Below are 22,257 nucleotides of genomic sequence, written 5' to 3'. Positions count from 1 at the left end.
CATGACCCCTTGGAGAAGGTCATTGTGGCATAATGATTAAGAGCCTGGGCCCAGACTTCCTGGATTCAAATTTCAATGTACCATCTGTGTGTCCTTGGGCAAGTCACTTAACTTCTCTGTGCCTCACGTATACATGGGGATAAAGACAGTACCTGCCTCACTGGATTGTTGTGAAGATGGAATGAGAAAACCTATAGAAAGACCTTCTGAGCATAGCACCTAAGAATGATCACAGCCATCATGGATGTTATTTTTTTTTGTTGTGTGTATGTGGGGGATCTTTGGCTCTTGGTACTTGTTAAAACAAAAATGGTTACTCGATACATTCTGTTCCAAGTGTGGAGAACTTACAAGTGAGTCAGGAAAGAAAAATCAAACAGAATATCAACAGTTGTATCACGAAAAAGAAAGTCTTCATTTGAATGACAATTTGTAGAATAATTTGCTGTTTGATAGTGATAAACTTATTAACTGACACATTACATTTCTAAAGTATATAGGTGTTTGAAAGAGAGGGCAAAAGTCATGAACATACTATGTTTAAAATTCCAAAGGTATATAATCTTCAGAGCTATGGGGAAAAAAAAATGTGAGAGCGTGGCAGAAGGGAGCCGAAAGTGATTTTGTGCTCGGTAGAGGCCAGAGACACCGACCCATCTCCAACAGTGAAAGAGGCATGGCTTGGGAAAAGTGTGGAGCTGACTAAGGAGACAGTGAGCTCCAAGGCAGCCACACAGAGGGCTGGGGGAGGACAGCTGCACTGAACTAATTTTTATTAGAGACCAAAACCAGCTCACTGGCTTAAAAAAATAAGAACAATGGATCACATGCTTGGTATCTGACTTACAAATATCAACCTGATTAATTTTATGGATGCAGACGTTAAACACAGATATCAGGCAGGGCTCATTCTTAAAAACAAAAGCAAAGGGGCGCCTGGGTGGCTCAGTGGGTTAGGCCTCTGCCTTCGGCTCAGGTCATGATCCTGGGGTCCTGGGATAGAGCCCCGCATCGGGCTCTCCGCTCTGCGGGGAGCCTGCCTCCCCCCCCCCCCCGCCTCTCTGCCTGCCTCTCTGCCTACTTGTGATCTCTCTCTGTCAAGTGAATAAATAAAATTAAAAAACAACACAACAACAAAAAAAAAAACAAAAGCAAAGCGAGGTAAAGTTTATTTTTGGTCCAGATGTGTTTGTGCACCTCTTTCTCCAGATCAGACAGGCTCCCTGGCCTGTTGCTGTATTCTGGCTTCCCTGGGCCCCTTATAGGGACACACTAGAATTCAGCATCCCTTTCTCCTGATAGAATACCAATTGATTCACATCACCTCCTATTCAGCTCAGGGCCTTAATACTTGATTTATTAACTAGATAAATTAACATACCTACAGCATAAGTGACTGGGGCTATCTTGATGTATTTTTTTTCCCTCTGTGCTATCTACATAGGAACTCCTGGGCTAACTCAAAGAGATGCCCTGCTAACAGGGTCATGTTAGCAGTGTCCAGTGGAAAAGGCTCCCCTAGGATCATATCACCCAGACAATTTCCTGCTTTGCCCATGGGCATGGCATATAGTAGCATTCAATAAATGTCTCTTGAACTTAGCAGCCAAAACCACACCCTAAAGAGAATTTTTACACACATTTAGTATGGGAATGACAACTAAGTATGTGGCATTTTATCAAGTACACTCAGCACTTTGGAAGGAACTATGCCTCTGAGTGACTGAGCATTTAAGTTAAAGGAAGAGCATATTCCTTTGAGACATAGACAACACTGTAATGTCTTCTATTCACTGATAAGAACCCAGCAGTTCAAAAACATCTTTCCTGTGCATGCACATGCTATCTGGCTGGTTTTCCTTGTCTTCATAAATATTAAATGTGATCACTAATTAAAATTATTGATGTTCTGGTGCAAAAGACACAATGCTCTGAAATAGTATCAAATTCTGCCTCTGTGGCTTCTTAGACAAATGACCTTGGGCCTACCTTTGTGACTCAGTTTCTCACTTGTAAAAATGGATTTAATAATATGAGCTTCCAAAGGTTTTTGCAGGGCTCTAATAAACAAATACACCTAGGATCATTTTGCACACTGTAAAGTACTGCACAAAGGTAAAATATTGATGTATGCAAGGGAAATATTATTTCCTTCAGAAAGTTCTGCAAAAATGGGTTAAAGCGGTAATCACTTCTTCAATTTTGAATTTGGATATATCCTGCGGATCTTCTGTAGATGGTTTAGCCTCAGAGCTTGGCTGTTTGATTGTTTTTCTTTCATTTTTCGGAGTCCTTGGCCCATCCCACCAATCTAGCACATGAGCCTAATTCGGTTTTGCTCCATACATCAGAGAGTTTTAAGACAGCTATTAAAACACCACATGGAAAAGCTTTGCAGGGAATTCTACTCCACAGAGAAACCACAGAAACCACTACACACCTTAACCATCTCCCCACCCCCAACAGTTGGCTAAAATTACGGCTCCATTATGTTCGTACAATCCAACCAGTTTATTGCTTGGAGCAAAATCTGAGGTCCAAAATGAACTTCAGAACATAAAAAGTAAGGCAAACCTCAAAAGGAAACAAACTTCTTTGGGTTTTCAAACAAATATTACATATCAGAGGCATTCTTCTAACGGAGGAGACCAAGCAAAGCTAAGAGGAGTCCTGCTAATTGCTCCACGAATGTAAAATTGAAATCAGGGACTCACCCCAAAGAAAGGAGATCTCTTTTCATCATCAGATATTACAGGCTACAACCTTTCATCAACTCTATCCTCAGACATGAGACCCTCTTGTCCCTCCCTCAAGTCTCTTCAGTGTTGAGTCACTATCTCCCACATTAAAAATGAAGACATTTTCAAGGCTTAATATTAGCTCATTACTACCCTATTGTAGCCCTTTTCTTTGTTTTATGTTTTTTCCCACCTTCATTTCTCTATTTTAAATGTCATTTATCCACTGACCATTGTGGTATGTTCTATAAATTTGTATAACCTTGGCACTAGAACTACTCAGAGGAAACAAATAACCAGCCAATACTCTTTCTAATGAATCATCTCTGCCCCATAGCTGCTTTTCGGTTAATTATATATCATGGACAACTCATTTCCTTGCAGTTAATTCAAGTGTCCTCATTTACCATTTGTTGACTACATAGCCACTAATGGAGTTTTTTTGTTTGTTTTCTTTTGGTTTGTTTGGTTTTGGTTTTTATTTATTTGTTTTTGTTTTTTTTAGCCACTGATGGGAGTTTAATTTCTACATCCATCTAGAGTGAGTAAAGAACCCCCAAGGACACTTCTGACAACTACAAAGATACAAACAAAACTGTCTTGATTATAAACACTCTACCTTATTCTCCCTCCAATTCAATGAAATATCCAAGAAATACCAATATTTTGGCCACCAAATTATGATGTGGGGAAGAAGGGGCTCCAAGGATGGTCCTGGGGCAATGCCAGATCTTCTAGATACCATGCTCCTAGGTGATGATGGGTCAATCTGAAAACTCCCAGAAGGTGTCTCAGAAAATCTATGAGGGGACACCTAGAGCAAAAGCCTGCTTGGGAATCTGGGCTCTGCCTTAATTCAGCAAGAAATGAGCAGCAATTCCACTCAATACACATTTATTAAATTAGTGTGATTACATGTCTCTGATGTAAGAAATGCAGTTACATAAAAATGACTAAGGAGATTAAAAAGTAAGCAAACAATGTTGATGTTTCACAATAAGTTTCTTTTTTTTTTAAAGGATTTTATTTATTTATTAGAGAGAGAGAGAGTGAGAGAGTAGGAGAAGGGCAAGGGTCAGAGGGAGAAGCAGACTGCCTGCTGAGCAAGGAGCCCAATGCAGACTGATTCTGGGACTCTGAGATCATAACCTGAACTGAAGGCAGTGGTTTAACTAACTGAGCCACCCAGGCACCACCACAATAAGTTTCTTCAGAGATTTTTCTTGTTCAGGCTACTTTAATGACACCAGTTGCTCTGATGGGCCCTCAAGGGAGTTAGGACTCAGATTTACAGAGCTGGCATTATGTAATAATCCTGACTTTCCCAGCCTACCAGGAATCAGGATTTCCTCAAGGAAGGCAAGAGGTGGTAGAGATCTGTCTCTGCGGAGAAAACTGGGGTAAGACCACCAAACTGACAAAGGGTAAAAAGAATTCAGCAGTATCAATCAGTTCTGGTGGGAGGGCAGATTAGAGCATGGGTAGCTGCCTGAGGCAGTTCTTCGGATCTTTTTCCTAGAATGCTTATGATTTTCTTCAGATCCTCACACAGCTGCCACTATTTTAGGGAAGAGTTTCTTGGGAGGTTGACAAGAAAGTGGGGTGGAGGAAAGTCAGGAGGGAAGGCATCACTGAAGTCAGGGGAGGAGTGGTATATGTCGTCAAAGGCAATTAGAAGGTTACCAGTGACCTTAGCAAGAGCAGTTTTATTTGAGTGAAACTGCTTCCTGCTCATTCCTTCATTCCTGCAACACCATACACCCTCATAATTCACATATCTCCTTTACCATATGAACCTCGTGTAAGGACCATGTGACTAAATATTCCAAGTTAATGATTATGATAAATTTCAAGCCCTCGATCTGGATATGGTTATTAATTTTCTCCAATTACACAGGTACATGGAGTCTATTTATTGGTTACATCAGGGCAGTAATTCATTATAATTATTCCTCTCTTATTGATTCCCCAATATAGTCCTTACAATAGCTCTTTCAATGGTGTAATAAAAGGAGCACTGGTTTTAGTATCAGAAAACCTGGTTATTAGTCCTGATTCCAACCACATGGGCTTGGAAAAACACACTTGGGTATTCAGAATCTGGACTGTTGTAATACAATGTTTATAGTAGAGAGTCATTCATTCATTCAACCAATATTCACTGAGGAGTTACTAAGTGCCAAACATTGAAATGGGCATTAGGAAGAGAATGCATGGGCATAGGGCATAATCACCATCCTTAAACCACATCAGCCTAGGAAAGGCAATACACAAATACCAAAGTATTTATCAAAGTGTTTCATAGCTATAAAGCACTCTACTATATATTCATTTTATTTTTTTAAAGATTGTATTTATTCATTTGTCATATTCATTTGTCACTTGTGACAGACAGAGATCACAAGTAGGCAGAGAGGCAGGCAGAGAGAGAGAAAGAGGAGGAAGCAGGCTCCCTGCCAAGCAGAGAGCCCAATGTGGGGCTCAATCCCAGAACCCTGGGACCATGACCTGAGCCAAAGGCAGAGGCTTTAACCCACTGAGCCACCCAGGCGCCCTATATTCATTTTAATTACTATATTATTCACCCCAATTTATTCACTAATGATTAACATTTACTATGTGGGTACCCATGTTGCATGTGCTGCCCTGGAAATGGAGGATACAAAAATGAGTAAGAGCAATCAAAAGAAATGAACTAAATCTGTATATCCCAACTTGGTAGACTTCAATATACAATGTGGGATAAAAACTGGTAGGATTGGTAAACAACAAATGGAAATGAAAAAAATAGTCCTCATACAGTAACATACAGTAAACAATAATATATATTATTCATGGATATAGATAAATAGGTACATAGGTAGGCTGAGAGGATATACATCAAATTCGTGATACTGCTTGTTTCTGGGAAGAGAGAGAAAGGAATGGGATAGGGAGGGGATGGCCATAAGGACAAAGTTTCTAGGGTTTTTTTCAGTGTTTACTTAAAAAAAAAAACTAGCAAACTAGTAGTTGTCAATTTTTTCAAGATACAATTTTCCACAGTACAAATATTCTTGTTATATTATACTTTGAGAGTGTCTTCCTTTTATAAAGTCTGGAAGGAAGTCTGTTCTCAAATCACCCACAGTCTAGTAGGGGAGACAGATGTATGAAAGTCACAATGTAAGGTGATATGCATTTCACTAGACCACCTCTCTCCCTGTGTCTTAGAAATAGTTTCATGGGCAGATGCTACTTGAAGAAACAGTGGAAGGAATTGACTACATCTCCTGCTTATCTACTTTCTGTCTACACAGTGGCCTCACTTCACTGCCTCAGAGAAGCAAGACTTTTTTGCTTTGTTTTCCTCCCTTGTTCACATTTCATCTCAATACATCCTTCTTGAGTCTCAAGAATTTGCTCCTTTTGCTTGGGCTGAGGAAGACTCTGATCCCTTCTCTGCTGTTCTAGAGCCAGTGACTCATTTTCCCTTGACCTTGTCTATAACTTTTTTCCTTCAATTCTCCCATCTCTCCCTCTCCAGTTTTCCAGCCCTTCCTCCCCTTTCCTCTTTATGGTATTTCACACATAGATAACTATTTTACTTAATTCCAGTATTCCTACTAACCATTTCCCATCTGATCTTCTTTTCTTCATAATTGAACTCCCTAGAACATGTGACCTATACTTGAGGCTCCCATATCCTGATAAGCCCCACGTTCTTAAATCCTGTAGTCCTGACTCCAAATCCTCCCTGCCATTACCAACACCACCCACCCTATTGAAATTGTGTCTTTGAAGATCACTAATGATGTCCTCATCACCAAATATGGTTGTCTTACCCTATTCTCTCAATGTCTCCATAAGTGGGAGAATTTACCCTTCTCCCTGATCTAACTTTCAGGACTCCACCCTGTCCTCATTCTGTCTTTCCTCCTTTGGATGTTCCAACTCCGATCATCAGGCTCTTTCTTTTCTTTCTGTTTTTTTTTTTTTTTTTTTTTTTTAAGATTTTTATTTATTTATCTGACAGACAGTGATCACAAGTAGGCAGAGAGGCAGACGGGGTCGGGGGGAGGGTGGGAAGCAGGTTCTCTGCTGAGCAGAGAGCCCGATGTAGGGCTCGATCCCAGGACTCTGGGATCATGACCTGAGCCGAAGGCAGAGGCTTTAACCCGCTGAGCCACCCAGGTGCCCCATTCTTTCTGTTTCATACATGAAGATCTTTTAGATATTCCAGAGAATTCGTTCTTATTCTGTTCTTCTCCTGGCACATACTCTCTGTTGAATATTTTAGCTGCTCCCATGGCATCCACCAGCACTTCTCTACTGACACCCCTTAAGTTTATGTTTCTAACATGGCTGTGAGCCTATTTTTAACTTCCTGATAAACATTTCTGCTTTGATGTTATACTATTATATCAAACTCAGCATGTCTAAAAGCTGAGCTCTTTGCCTCTTTATATCCTAAAAAAAAACAAACAAAATCTCCCCTATCACAACCAGTAAAAATCACCTAAGATCATTTTGCTAAATTTGTCTGTTTCTGAGACTTTTCACTTCTCCTAGTCATCATAACTTCACATCCTCTCCCATTATCCTCTTGGATAGGCCACCACTGTTATTTTCTTCCCAGAGTTTCTTGAATCTGCCCCTTCCTTTTTATTCTTATGGCTATTCCCCCAGTTCAATATATAACTGAAACTGGACTATTGAATACACCTTCTACAGGGTCTATTCAAGCCCCTAGCTTCTTCTATCTCCAACCTATTTATTTTCCTAAGACATCAAATTCATCATTTCATTCTTCCTTCACAGAATGTGTCTTAATTGTCTAAATCTTGGACTCTAATGGGATATGATATAGCCTTAGACTCCAGGGACTGGAACTCAAAGCTCTTTACATTGCCTTCCTCAGATATTTTTAATACCATACCAACAATTACTTTTCTAAACTCTCACAGTTCAGGCAAATTGTTCTGCAGAAATTCATGAGCTTCAACTTTCTTATGTAATTAGGAAGAATATTTTTAGGGGTTTTGTGAGGATTAACCATGATGGTATGTGTAAAGAACCTAATACACTGTCTCATTGGCGATTAACTATATATCACAAATATGCCATTTGTGTCTCAATTCTCTGCTCACCTGGTCCTTTTATACCGAATGCCTTCCTTCCAGGGAATGCTTCATTTGTCCCAGCCTAACAGTGATCATTATATGTTCTGTCTGCCCTTGAAAAATCACCGTCAGTACTATTTAGTACTATGCTAGTAATATAGTTACATACATTGTGATCACTGTATTAGTGTATATCTTCAACATTAATGTGCATCATACTCATGCTTGATAAAGCACAGATTACTGGGCTCCACCCCAAATCTCTGATACAGTAAGTCTAAGGTGGGACCTGAGAATCTGTTTTTCTTAGGGTTAGGGTTAGGGTTAGGGATCATATTTTTTTTTTTTTTTTTTTTTTTTTTTTAGATGTCATAAACCTTTATTTTTTTTTTTTAATTTTTTTTTTATTTTTTTCAGCATAACAGTGTTCATTATTTTTGCACCACACCCAGTGCTCCATGCAATCCGTGCCCTCTACAATACCCTCCACCTAGTGCCCCCAACCTCCCACCCCCCACCCCTTCAAAATTCTCAGATCGTTTTTCAGAGTCCATAGTCTCTCATGGTTCACCTCCCCTTCCAATTTCCCTCAACTCCCTTCTCCTCTCCATCTCCCCTTGTCCTCCATGCTATTTGTTATGCTCCACAAATAAGTGAAACCATATGATAATTGACTCTCTCTGCTTGACTTATTTCACTCAGCATAATCTCTTCCAGTTAGGGATCATATTTTTACTTAAGTTTTTGTGGGTGGGGAGAGGCAAAGGAAAAGAGAGAGAATCTTAAGCAAGCTCTATGATCAGCACAGAGTCCATTGTGGGGTTTGGTCTCACAAGCCTGAGATCATGACCTGAGCCAAAAGGAAGATTTGGTCACTTAACCAACTGAGCCATCTAGGTGTCCCAATGTGATCACACTTTTAGAATAACTGGTGTCTGCATATTTTCAGATTGTAAGCTCCTGTGTAATAGGAACCCTGTATTGTTCTTTCTTCCACTGACTCACCCTGCCCTTTCTATATTTTCCAGTTAGTACATAAGACAGTAGTTTAACATGGAAGAAACAAATGTTTTTCAACTGTATTTAACTCAAGCTCTCAAGCTCCATATTCACTAGCTGGTGTAATCAGTCTTAAACCATTTCTAATATTTAAAAATCTACTGAAAGGGAGTGACTTAGTAAATGGCAGGTGAACAACACACTATTTACTTATAAAGAAAAAAACCCATTGATATAAATACAGGGAGACAAGCCTCAATTCTTCATGTTAGTGAAGAGGTATAAAAACTCTAGGAATTTTAAAAATATGTCAACACCCCATCATCTAATGGTAAAACAAGTCTCAGTGACAAAGAGAAAATCCTAAAAGCAGCTCGGGACAAGAGCTCTGTAACATACAATGGTAGAAATATTAGATTGGCAGCAGACCTATCCACAGAGACCTGGAAGACCAGAAAGGACGGGCATGATATATTCAGATCACTAAACAAGAAAAAAATGCAGCCAAGAATACTATATACAGCAAGGCTGTCATTGAAAATAGAAGGAGAAATAAAAAGCTTCCAAGAAAAGCAAAAACTAAAAGAATTTGCAAACACCAAACCAGGCTTACAGGAAATATTGAAAGGGGTCTTCCAAGCAAAGAGAGAGCCTAAAAGTAACAGACCAGAGAGGAACAGAGACAATATACAGTAACAATCAGCTTACAGGCAATACAATGGTACTATATTCATATCTTTCAATAGTTACCCTGATTGTAAATGAGCTAAATGCCCCAATCAAAAGACACAGGGTATCAGAATGGATAAAAAAACAAGACCTATCAATATACTGTTTGCAAAAAACTCATTTTTGACCCAAAGATACCTCCAGATTTAAAGTGAAGGGATGGACAACTTTTATATCAATGTGGACAGGACTGGAGATTACGCCAAACCACGAGAGACTGTGGATTCTGAGAAACAAACTGAGGATTTTGGAGGGGAGGAGGTTGGGGGGTTTGAGAGATCCTGGTAGTAGGTAATAAGGAGGGCACATATTGCATGGAGCACTGGGTGTGGTGCATATACAATGAATCTGGGAACACTGAAAAAAAATAATAAAAAAAAATAAAGTGAGGGGGTGGAAAACAATTTACCATGCTAATGGACATCAAAAGAAAGTCGGGGTGGCAATCCTTATATCAGATAAATTGGATTTTAAGCCAAAGACTATAATAATAGATGAGGAAGGACACTATATCACACTTAAAGGATCTGTCCAACAAGAAGATCTAACAATTTTAAATATCCCCTAACATGGGAGCAGCCAATTATATAAACCAATTAATAACAAAATCAAAGAAACACATTGACAATAAATTATTATTGTATAATAGTAGTAGGGGACTTTAACACTCCCCTCACTGAAATGAACAGATCATCCAAGCAAAAGATCAGCAAGGAAATAAAGGCCGTAAATGATACACTGGACCAGATGGACATCACAGATATATTCAGAATATTCCATCCCAAAGCAACAGGATAACACATTCTTCTCAAGTGCACATGAAACATTCTCCAGAATAGATTGCATCCTGGGTCACAAATCAGGTCTCAACCTGTACCAAAAGACTGGGATCATTCCCTGCTTCAGACCACAATGCTCTGAAGCTAGAATTCAATCACAAGAGGAAAGTAGGAAAGAACTCAAATGCATGGAGCCTAAAGAGCATCCTACTAAAGAATGAATGGGTCAACCAGGAAATTAAAGAAGAATTGAAAAAATCCATGGAAACAACTGAAAATAATAACATTACTGTTCAAAATCTTTGGGACACAGCAAAGGCAGTCCTGAGAGGAAAGTATATAGCAATAAAAGCCTTTCTCAAGAAACAAGAAAGCTCTCAAGTACACAACCTAACCCTACACCTAAAAGAGCTGGAGAATGAACAGCAAAGAAAGCCTAAACCCAGGAGGAGAGAAATTTTAAAGATCAGAGCAGAAATCAATGAAATAGAAACCAAAAGAACAATAGAACAAATCAATGAAACTAGGAGCTGCTTCTTTGAAAGAATTAATAAGATTGATACACCCCTGGCCAGACTTATCAAAAAGATAAGAGGAAGTACCTAAATTAATAAAATCATGAATGAAAGAGGAGAGATCACAACCAACACCAAAGAAATACAAACAATTATAAGAACAGATTATGAGCAACTATACACCGGCAAATTTGGCAATCTGGAAGAAATGGATGCATTCCTAGAGATATAGAAACTACCAAAACTGAACCAGGAAGAAATAGAAAACCCGAACAGACCCATAACCAGTAAGGAGATTGAGGCAGTAAAAAATCTCCCTACAAACAAGAGCCCAGGGCCAGATGGCTTCCCAGGGGAATTCCATCAAACATTTAAAGAAGAATTAATACCTATTCTCTTGAAACTGTTCAAAAAATAGAAATGGAAGGAAAACTTCCAAACTCATTTTATGAGGCCAGCATTACCTTGAACCCCAAACCAGACAAAGACCCCATTAAAAAGGAGAATTACAGATCAATATCCTTGATGAACACAGATGCAAAAATGCTCACCAAAATATTAGCTAATAGGATCCAACAGTATATTAAAAGGATTATTCACCATGACCAAGTGGGATTTATTCCTGAGCTGCAAGGTGTTGGTTCAATATCTGCAAATCAATCAATGTGATACAATACAGTAAAAAAAGAAAGAACAAGAACTAGCTGATACTCTCAATAGATGCTGGAAAAACATCTGACAAAGTACAGCATCCTTTCTTGATCGAAACTCTTCACAGTGTAGGGATAGAGGGTACATAACTTAATATCATCAAAGCCATCAATGGAAAACTCACATTAAATATCATTCTCAATGGGGAAAAACTGAAAGCTTTTCCCCTAAGGTCAGGAACATGGCAGGGCTGTCCACTATCACCACTGCTATTCAACACAGTACTGGAAGTCCAAGCCTCAGCGATCAGACAACAAAAAGAAATAAAAGGCATCCGAATCCACAAAGAAGAAGTCAAATTCTCACTCTTTGCAGATGATATGATACTTTATGTGGGATAACCCAAAGGACTCCACTCCAGAACTGCTAGAACTCATACAGGAATTCAGTAAATTGTCAGGATATAAAATGAATGCACAGAAATCAGTTGCATTTCTATACACCAAGAGCAAGACAGAAGGAAGAGAAATTAAGAAGGAGTCAATCCCATTTACAATTGCACCCCAAACCATAAGATACCCAGGAGTAAACCTGACAAAAGAGGCAAAGAATCTGTACTCAGGTAAACTATAAAGTACTCAGAAAGAAATTGAGGAAGACACAAAGAAATGGAAAAACGTTCCATGCTCATGGGTTGGAAGAACAAATATTGTGAAAACATCTATGCTACCTAAAGCAATCTATGCATTTAATGCAATCCCTATCAAAATACCATCAATTTTTTTCAAAGAAATGGAACAAATAACCCTAAAATTTATATGGAACCAGAAAAGACCCTGAATAGCCAGAAGAATGTTGAAAAAGAAAACCAAAGTTGGTGGCATCACAATTCCAGACTTCAAACTCTATTCCAAAGCTGTCATCATCAAGACGGTATGGTACTGGCATAAAAACAGACAGATTGATCAGTGGAACAGAATAGAGAGTCCAGAAATGGACCCTCAACTCTATGGTCAACTAATCTTTGACAAAGCAAGAAAGAATGTCAAATGAAAAAGACAGTCTCTTTAACAAATGGTGTTGGGAAAATTGGACAGCCACATGCAGAAGAATGAAACTGTATGGATTTCCTTACACCACACACGAGAATAGATGAAATGGATGAAAGGCCTCAATGTGAGATAGGAATCCATCAAAATCCTTGAGGAGAACACAGGCAGCAACCTCTTCGGCCTCAGCTGCAGCAAATTCTTTGTAGAAACTTCTCCAAAGGCAAGGGAAACAAGGGCAAAAATTAACTATTGGGACTTCATCAAGATCAAAAGCTTTTGCACAGCAAAGAAAACAGTCAACAAAACCGAAAGACAACCAACAGAATCGGAGAAGATAATTGCAAATGAGATATCAGATAAAGGGCTAGTATCCAAAAATCTATAAAGAACTTATATACTCAACATCCAAAGAACAAATAATCCAATCAAGAAAAGGAGAGAAGGCATGAACAGACATTTCTGCAAAGAAGACAACCAAGTGGCCAACAGACACATGAGAAAGTGCTTAATATCACTCAGCATCAGGGAGATACAAATCAAAACCACAGTGAGATATCACTTCATATCAGTCAGAATGGCTAAAATTAACTGGTCAGGAAACGGCAGATATGGGCAAGGATGTGGAGAGAGGGGGACCCTCCTACACTGTTGGTGGGAATGTAGGCTGGTGTAGCCACTCTGGAAAACAGTATGGAAGTTCCTCAAAAAGTTGAAAAGAGAGAGCTACCCTACAACCTAGCAACTGCACTACTGGGTATTTACCCTAAAGATACAAATGTAATGATCCGAAGGGGCACGTGCACCCAAATGTTTATAGCAGCAATGTCCACAATGGCCAAACAATGGAAAGAACCTAGATGTCCATCAACCGATGAATGGATTAAAGAAGATATGGCATATATATACAATGAATACTATGCAGCCATCAAAAAACCTGAAATCTTGCCATTTGCAATGACGTGGATGGAACTAGAGGGTATTATGCTAAGTGAAATAATCAGAGAAAGACAATTACCATATGATATCTCACATATGAGGAATTTGAGAAGGAGGGTGGTGGGTCGTGGGGGATAGTGAGGGACCAAATGAAACAAGATGGGACCAGGGAGGGAGACAAACCATAAGAAACTCCTAATCTCAGGAAATAAAGTGAAGGTTGCTGGGGGCAGGGTGGTGGCAGTAGGTATAGGGTGGCTGGGTGATGGGACATTGGGGAGGGTATGTGCTATGGTGAATGCTGTGAACTGTGTAAGACTGATGATTCACAGACCTGTACCCCTGAAACAAATAATACATTGTATGTTAATTAAAAAAAAAAAAAAAGAACTCCAGAAATTTAAAAAAGGAAAATTAAGGATGCCTGGGTGGCTTTGTCAGTTAAGCATCTTACTCTTGATTTTGGCTCAGGTCATGATCTCAGGGTTGTGAGATTGAGCCCCAAGACAGGCTGCATGCTGGGTGTGAAGCTTGCTTAAGATTCACTCTTTCCTTCTCCCTCTGCCCTATCTCTCTCTCTTCCTCTCTCCTCTCTCTAAGAAAATAAGAGAAAAGAGAGAGAGAGAGAAAAGAAAATTATTTATGTCTTCCTCTGGAATGCATTTTAAAAGTTATATTTTGGGATGGGCCTATCTTACATTCTAGAAATTCATAATGCTCTAAGTAATTGCCCCCATGAAGAGATGTTTCTGTGTCAAGGACCACTCTCTCCCTTCTCTAAAACAGATGATGGATGGAGGAAGAAGGGTTAAGTGGAAGGTGTCAATAGCAAAATAGGATAAGAAATGAAAATGGGGAAAACTTTCAGAAGATAATGAAAGGGTAATTCTGGCCCCAAATTTGGGGAAGATAATGGCTGGCCACTTAATAATGGCTTACTCTCCCTGTCGCCTACCCACATCTCAGCTACTTCTGGGCTGAAGGCATATTATGTTAAGAGACTCCTGCTCCATAGCTGACATTGTCAATGTTTAGAAATGACTGGTGGGCAAGGTCTAAAAGACTGACATAAGAAAGATTTGGAAAGGCATCCACTTTGCCTAACTTAGCTTTGTTTCAATCCCACCTTTTCCAGCCCAAGCTAAGGTATACAGTATTTCTTGCTGAATTAATTTAAAACAAAATGTCAGACACAACTGTTCTGTTTCTACATGTTTAATTTGTTTGGCTAAAAACTTTCATTGACCAAATTAAGTTGGATGATTTTAAAGACTGTTTTAGTAGCCAGAGTAGTAGAGAGGAAACTTTTAGTCTTACTTATGCTGAACACTGGCTTCTATGATACAAGAATAATTAGAGATGGTGATGAGGCCAACAGATAAGGCAATAGGAAGAATCCTCAAGAAGCTGAAAGCAAACTTTCCATGAAACTGCAATTGGTGAAATGACTCTTTGTGGTTTATGCCATGGAGAATGAGCTGGTTTCTTCAGCTGTTATGGTGGTGGTACTAAAGAGGCTATAATCAGAGGTCCAGTTCTACTTCCTATATGGACTTCACATGACCAGAAATTATGCTCCACATGGCCAAAACTTTGGTCTCCAGACAAGATTGTTTATTATTATTATTATTATTTAAAATTTTTGTTTATTTATTTGACAGAGAAAGACAAGGCGAGAGAGGGAAGACAAGCAGGGGAAGTGGGAGAAGGAAAAGCAGGCTTCCCACTGAGCAGAGAGCCCCATGCAGGGCTCGATCCCAGGACCCTGGAACCATGACCTGAGCTTAAGGCAGATGCTTAGCCACTGAGCCACCCAGGTGCCCCAAGATGGCTCATTATTGAACACAAGAGGGACTAAGCAAAAACCTTCTGAAGCAAAACAGGTCATCATAACTTTAAATATAATTTAAAGCATATACCATTCTGACCTGAAGTGTCGTCTTCATCACAAAAAGTAATACAGTGTAATAAATCTATAGATTTCCATAGCAGAGGTTGAAAATATGGTCATTAAAAACCATTTTCCCACAAACATTTTCCTAGGTTGGTGCTAAATGTATAAGATATGCAAGACAAGATAATTAACAGACATTCTTTAATGTTTTGCTTTAAATTACAATAACAAGTGTAAATAAAGAAACCATTTTTATTCTTGCTCTTCCTTCTAAACATCTGATGTGAAGATAGAAGTGGTTGAACTCAATATTCCTAACCTTAAACTAGTTTAACCAAAATTCAAATTTTATATGCATATATGGAGTCCTGTGCATTTTCAGAGAGCATGTGTCTTTTTCATTGGTGTTTATATAATTTTGGAGGTTCCTTCCCCATTCTATTCAATCTATGCTGCCTGAGAAACTTATATTTGCCTGTGCCATCCATAGCCACACACGAGAACCATATTTAGCAGAAGACACAATAAGAACAACACAAAGAATAATGATTGTGAGGGGTGAGGATAAGGAGAGGCCAGGAAACAGAATTTATTTAATTTTAGAATGCATTTCACAAGTTTTCATACCCCAAATATTGGGTTACTATGGAAGTAGAGGAAATCTTTTGTCATGGTTAGGGAACTGGTTTAAAAACAAAGGTAAGGTTAAGCAGGCCCTTCTCTGGATGAAGCAATATTAACAGTGGGGAGCCCTAGGGATCATTCTTGGAAAGGTCTTATTTAACTGCTTTTATACAAGATATGAAAATAGATTACAATGAAATTTAAAATTGTGGAGTGCAATGCTGGGAGAGTTCCTTCCGTGTCATTTAGTCTAATTCCATTATTTTGCAGAGAAAGGAAAATCTGTGACATCTTGGTCAAGGTGACACAGAAGCAAGAAGCATGTTCTGATTTCCAGAAAATGGGCTCTCCTCTGCCACCCTGTCTTGCCTTCATTATTAGATGGGACAATGACATGGTGCCATTAAGCACTGCTGGTAGATTTCACAAAGCTCTCTGAGCTGAGCAAGCACCTATGTCCAATGAGATTCAGTGCGAGAAGTCTAAGTGAATGCTTTGATGAAAATATAGATTAGTCACAAGTTTAGAGGTTTTGATGATCAATTATAGGAAGTGTGTTGATATGTAATGCTTCCCATAAAATGTGCTACAGGTCTACTGAAAGGCCCTTCTTTGCTTATCATATCTGGGAAAAATGGTAGGAATTAATTAGAAAACATTATCTTACCATTGCACAAAACCAGTGTCTTTATTCATGGAAAGCTGTGTTGAGTTTTAGGCATAAAACCTTTAAAAGGATTGAATAGCTGGAAAGATCCACAGAATGGCAAATAGACTAGTCATGAGAAAGGAGGGACTTCAGTGGGAGGACTGACTAAAACAAACTTAGAGAGGGAGGAAAATATAGAGTAAGTCTTAGTCTTTTCAGGCTGCTATAATGGAATATCACAGACTTGATGGCTTATAAGTAACAGACATTTATTTCTTATAGTTCCAGAGTCTGAGAAGTCCAAGATTAAGGAAGCTAAAGATTCAGTGTCTGATGAGAACTCACTTTTGGTTTATAGATGCTGATCTTCTTACTAAAACCTTATATGGCAGAGGGATAAGGGATCTCTCTGGGGTTTCTTTAATTAGGGAACTAATCCCATTCATGAGGGATCCACTCTCATGACCTAATTACCACCTAAGGCCTTACCTCCAAATACCATCACATTAGGGATTGGGTTTAAGCATATGACTTTGGGGGTGGGGAAAACAAGGCATGGTTAAAGAAATAATGGAATGAAAAAGACTTATATGTGGCTTGTACTCTCATATATTACTAATGGGGGTGTAAATTGTTGTAAACCCTTTAGAAAACTCTATGGTAGTAGCTACTAAAGCTAAACCCACATCGATCCTATGATCCAGCATTTCCATTCCTAAATATATATATGCCCAAGAGAAATGAATACATATGTCCAAAGAAAAATTTGTACAAGACATTTATAGCTGCATTGTTTGTATTTTTCAAATTAGGGATGACCCAAATGTCAATCAGCAGGAGAGTACATAAATAAATCATGGTATAGTTACACAATGGAATACTACAATGATATAAAAAAGAATACACTATTTATATTGCAACTGTATGTATGAATTTCACAGACATTATATTGAACAAAAAGGGTACATTGTGTATTAGTTCATTTCTACAAAATTTATATAAAGTTCACTTATATAAAATGAGTTCATTTATACAAAATTATATAAAAGGAAAACAACTAATGATGACAGAAGTCAGAGTAATGTTATCACCCTGGGCTGTAAGTACTGACAAGGGAAGGCTTGAGGAAAACAGCTGTAGGGCTAGTCATGTTCTGTATCTTCACCTTGATGGTGGATTACAGGGGTGTATACATATGTCAGTACATACTGGGCTGCACACTTAATATTACTGTTAGCTTGTTTTCTGGCAATAAAAAAAGAAAAATGATGGGAGCTTGGGAAGAATGTGATTTAAAGGAGGGTAGTTTTAGTACAAATAAGAGGAAAGACTACTGCATTTATTTTGTCATTTCTCCAATTCAGATCAACTGAGTATGATCCAGTCACTATGTTCAGAGAGGAAAGAAAATATGGTTCACTTCTTGTCCTTGAAAAATTCAGTCATGTGAGAGAACAGATGCATGGCTAAAATGAACAACTCAGGAAACAACAGATGTTGGCAAGGATGTGGAGAAAAGGATGTGGAGCCCTCTTCCACTCTTGGTGGGATTGCAAACTGATGCAGTCCCTCTGGAAAACAGTATGGAGGTTCCTCAAAAAGTTGAAAATAGAGCTACCCTATGACCTAGCAACTGCACTACTGGTTATTTAGCCTAAAGATACAAACCTAGTGATCTAAAGGGGCACGTGCACCCAAATGTTTATATCAGCAATGTCCACAATAGCCAAATGATGGAAAGAACCTAGATGTCCATCAACAGATGAATGGATAAAGAAGTTGTGTGAGATTATATATATGTGTGTGTGTGTGTGTGTGTGTGTGTGTGTGTGTGTGTGTGTGTGTATACACATACACATACATACATATATAATAGAATACTATCCAGCCATCAAAAACCCCTGAAATCCTGCCATTTGCAGTGGCGTGGATGGAACTAGAGTGTATTATGTTAAGCGAAATGCCAATCAGAGAAAGAATTATCATATGATCTCACTGATATGAGGAATTTGAGAAACAAGACAGAGAATCATAGGGGAAGGGAGGGAAAAATGAAACAAGATGAAACCAGAGAGGGAGACAAACCATAAGAGACTCCTAATCTCAGGAAACAAACTGAGTTTGCTGGAGTGAAGGGGGGTGGGAAGGATAAGGTGGCTGGGTGGTGGACCTCAGGGAGGGTATGTGCTATGGTGAGTGCTATGAATTGTGTAAGACTGATGAATCACAGACATTTATCCCTAAAATAGGTAATACATTATATATTAATAAAAAAGAAAGTTAAAAATAGAGCTACCCTATGACCCACAAATGCAGTACTGGGTATTTATCCAAACAATACTAACATAGTGATTCGAAGGGGCACCTACACCCCAATGTTTATAGCAGCAATGTCCACAATAGCCAAAATATGGAATGAGCCCACATGTCCATTGACTGATGAATGGATAAAGAAGATGTGGAATATATATATATATACAATGGAATATTGTATTACTCAGTCATCAAAAAATAATGAAATTTTGCCATTTGAAATGACATGGATGTAACTAGAGGGTATTACGCTAAATGAAATAAGTCAGTCAGACATTTGAGTTATGACTTTAAGAAAGGGAAGAAGCTCAACAAGTGGTATAGGGGAAGGAAGGGTAATTTAAAAAATCCTATATATATGAAAGCACAAAATCACCCAGCAGGTTTGAGTTGTCTAGTTGTCAGGCATGACAGGGAATCTGGATAGGGGAGGGAAGATGAGGCTGGAATAGAGCTAGGAAGATTGTGGTCCTGTAAGTAATTAGAACTGAAGCAGGAAGTGACATGGTGATATTAGTGTTACAAAAGGAGAACCGCAGAGTTGCAGAGGGTTCATAGAGGGAAGAAAAGGAGGTGGTGCCAATAGTCACTGAACACACACAGATAAGCTGACTTAGTGGTTGAACTGAAATGCATGTCGGCCAGTAAACAGAATAAAATTAATTGTGCTAAGTGGTAAAATTAAGAATGCAAAAATCTAATAACCTGTTAGTATAAACTGATCATTATAAAATGTTGCTATGATCATTGATAACTGGGCTTGCTGGCATTGTGACATCAATGGAACTTCTGCAGCAGGGTCTGTGGATCTGGGTTGTGTCATGGTAGGCAGCAAGGCAAAGTTGTGCAACTTTTAGTAAGCATTCTGGGCTTCCAGAGGATCCCAGTTAATCATCACCCTCAACTTCAAACTATTGTTTCTGACTTGTTTAGTTTTTACTTTTTAAAATTTTTATTATTTTTTTAAAGCAGGCTCCACACCCAACATGGGGCTTGAACTTACAACTCTGAGGTCAAGACTCAGACACTCAACTGACTGAGCCACCCAGGCACCCCAGTTTTTACCTTTATTTTGATTATAGTGCAATGCAATTCTATGTATGCAGTTTTGGATATAACATATACATTTATGATAAATATTTTAAGTGGAAATCCACAATGAAGAAACTTCAAAGGCTGGATATATTTCTAAAATTTCTTTTAAATATCACAAACGGGTAAATATTCTGGATTTTCATAAGATCAAAGAAGAAACCAGTAATCAACCACGACCTGAGCCATGTTCTGATACTGTGCAAAATCATTACAACATTAAAAATGTTTGTATGTCTCAAATGAAACAACTTGATTCTTTCAACATAAAAATCTGATTAACTTATTATTGCAAGTGATATAAATATTGGATGGAAATAGAGCTCAAAGGTTATGCTGTTAAAAGTTGAACAGGCGAAACACTTTTTAAAAATCAAACTACCTATCACATTTTGTTAAAGGTCATGATTCCAAAAGAAAATTTGCAATGATTAATGAAGGAAAATTTAAAGAACACAGTAAGTCAGTTTCATGCATTAATGCACTTACAATAAAATTTTTTTAAATCAAAATGTGTCAAAACATTTTTAAACATATCATCAGAACTTTGAACACACTCTATTATTGTAGTTAAACATAAGTGAATGTTTTGAGACATGAAATACTTAGTCGAAATTTGAAAAATAATTTCTATGGGTATATAACAGCAATGTAGACTGATGATCTAGACTGTGCCAAAGCATTTATCTACTGAAAGGATAAAGGAACCTTTTGGGAAACACAGAAATCAAACCAGTAAAATTTTGATCACTGTCAATAGAGCTTTAAGAGTTTCATGTAAAAGGGTTTTGATAGTACCTAGTAAACAAAATTCAAGGTGCCGAATGTGGTTAGGTATTTTTTGTCAATGTGGTGGAACAAGATGGGAAAGCATCTGTGATATCTCAAACTATTTCAATGGGTACCAAGAAAAATGGTTTCACTGAGAAATATTCACATGACAAATGTGCCAGAATGGAAACATGGGAAATGTCTGGAATTCAATTTAAAGAAGAAAGTTCCGGATGTTTTGTTTTCATCCCAACTCAATATATTCAATATATTCAGCTGATGCAGTAAAAGATGTATATCAAAATAAATCAGTATTAGTATATTCTTTGTGAATTTCTATTTATTACCATACATTAACAAATACCAGAGATAATTACATAATATATCTGAAGAGAGCTCAGGATTGGACGTTAGAGAAATACTAGGACCCCCAATAGAGCTAGACCTGCAACACTGAGATGAAATCATGCCAAGCTTGTGTGTTGGTTTAATGCAAATCATGAAGTGGGAGTAGTTGAACATTTGAAAAGTGCAATTAACTTCTAGGGATTTGGTTTTAATGAAATATTCTACTAGAAATTTCAATACATTCTTTAGCTTTAATAAGACAGAAATGAAAATATCTTGTCCATATAAAATTAATAAAGCAAACTATAGAGAAGCAGAAGATATAGAGAAACAAATGAACAAAGGGTATAATTTGAAACAAAACAAAATAATTATAAGAGAAAAACTATTACATTGTCTAACAATGACACAGAAATGGGCTTATTATTTTATGACAAAATGAAAAGTATGATGAATTAATAACCTCTTCAATTTATTTAATCCTAACTTTAGTCACATTATGTATGCTAACCAGTAGGTTTAAGGTGATCAAAAACTTACAAAATTGGGGTGCTTGGGTGGCTCAGTGGGTTAAGCGTCTGCCTTCAACTCAGGTCATGATCTCAGGGTCCTGGGATTGAGCCCTGCATTGGGCTTTCTGCTCAGAAGGGGAGCCTGTTTCCCCCTCTTTCTCTCTCTTTCTGCCTACCTATCTGCCTACTTGTGATCTCTGTCAAATAAATTTAAGAAAATATATAAAATTAAGCCACCTGATTAAATATGACAGTCCAAGAAATGGTTTTTGTGACTTAATTGGTAATAAATAAATGAAATATGTAAAAACCCAGACAGTATTATGAAAGCTAGAAAAAATTTCAACATAATAATTAAAAGTTCAAAAGTTGAAATTATAAAAAGTGCAAAAGTATAATTGATTACTCTTAGTATGATGAATGATATTGTTGATATTGAGAGACATTCTCTACATACAGAGAACTACAAATTACATAATGACTAGCAACGTAAAAGGAAAGTTATAGGAAAAGCCTATGTACATTCTTCATGTCACCTCATGACTCAGACGAA

General features: G+C 38.0%; 1 protein-coding gene across 1 annotated transcript in view; it reads right to left on the bottom strand.

The window, feature by feature from the left end:
• The window catches only part of SPAG17 (sperm associated antigen 17), a 254,989-nt gene that overhangs the window by 217,847 nt on the left and 14,885 nt on the right, over nt 1-22,257 (bottom strand). The window lies entirely within an intron of this gene.

Source organism: Lutra lutra, chromosome 4, assembly GCF_902655055.1.
Source record: "Lutra lutra chromosome 4, mLutLut1.2, whole genome shotgun sequence".
Taxonomy (NCBI): Eukaryota; Metazoa; Chordata; class Mammalia; order Carnivora; family Mustelidae; genus Lutra; species Lutra lutra.
The sequence above is the reverse complement of the archived record's forward strand: the minus strand, read 5'-3'. Positions and strand labels throughout refer to the sequence as shown.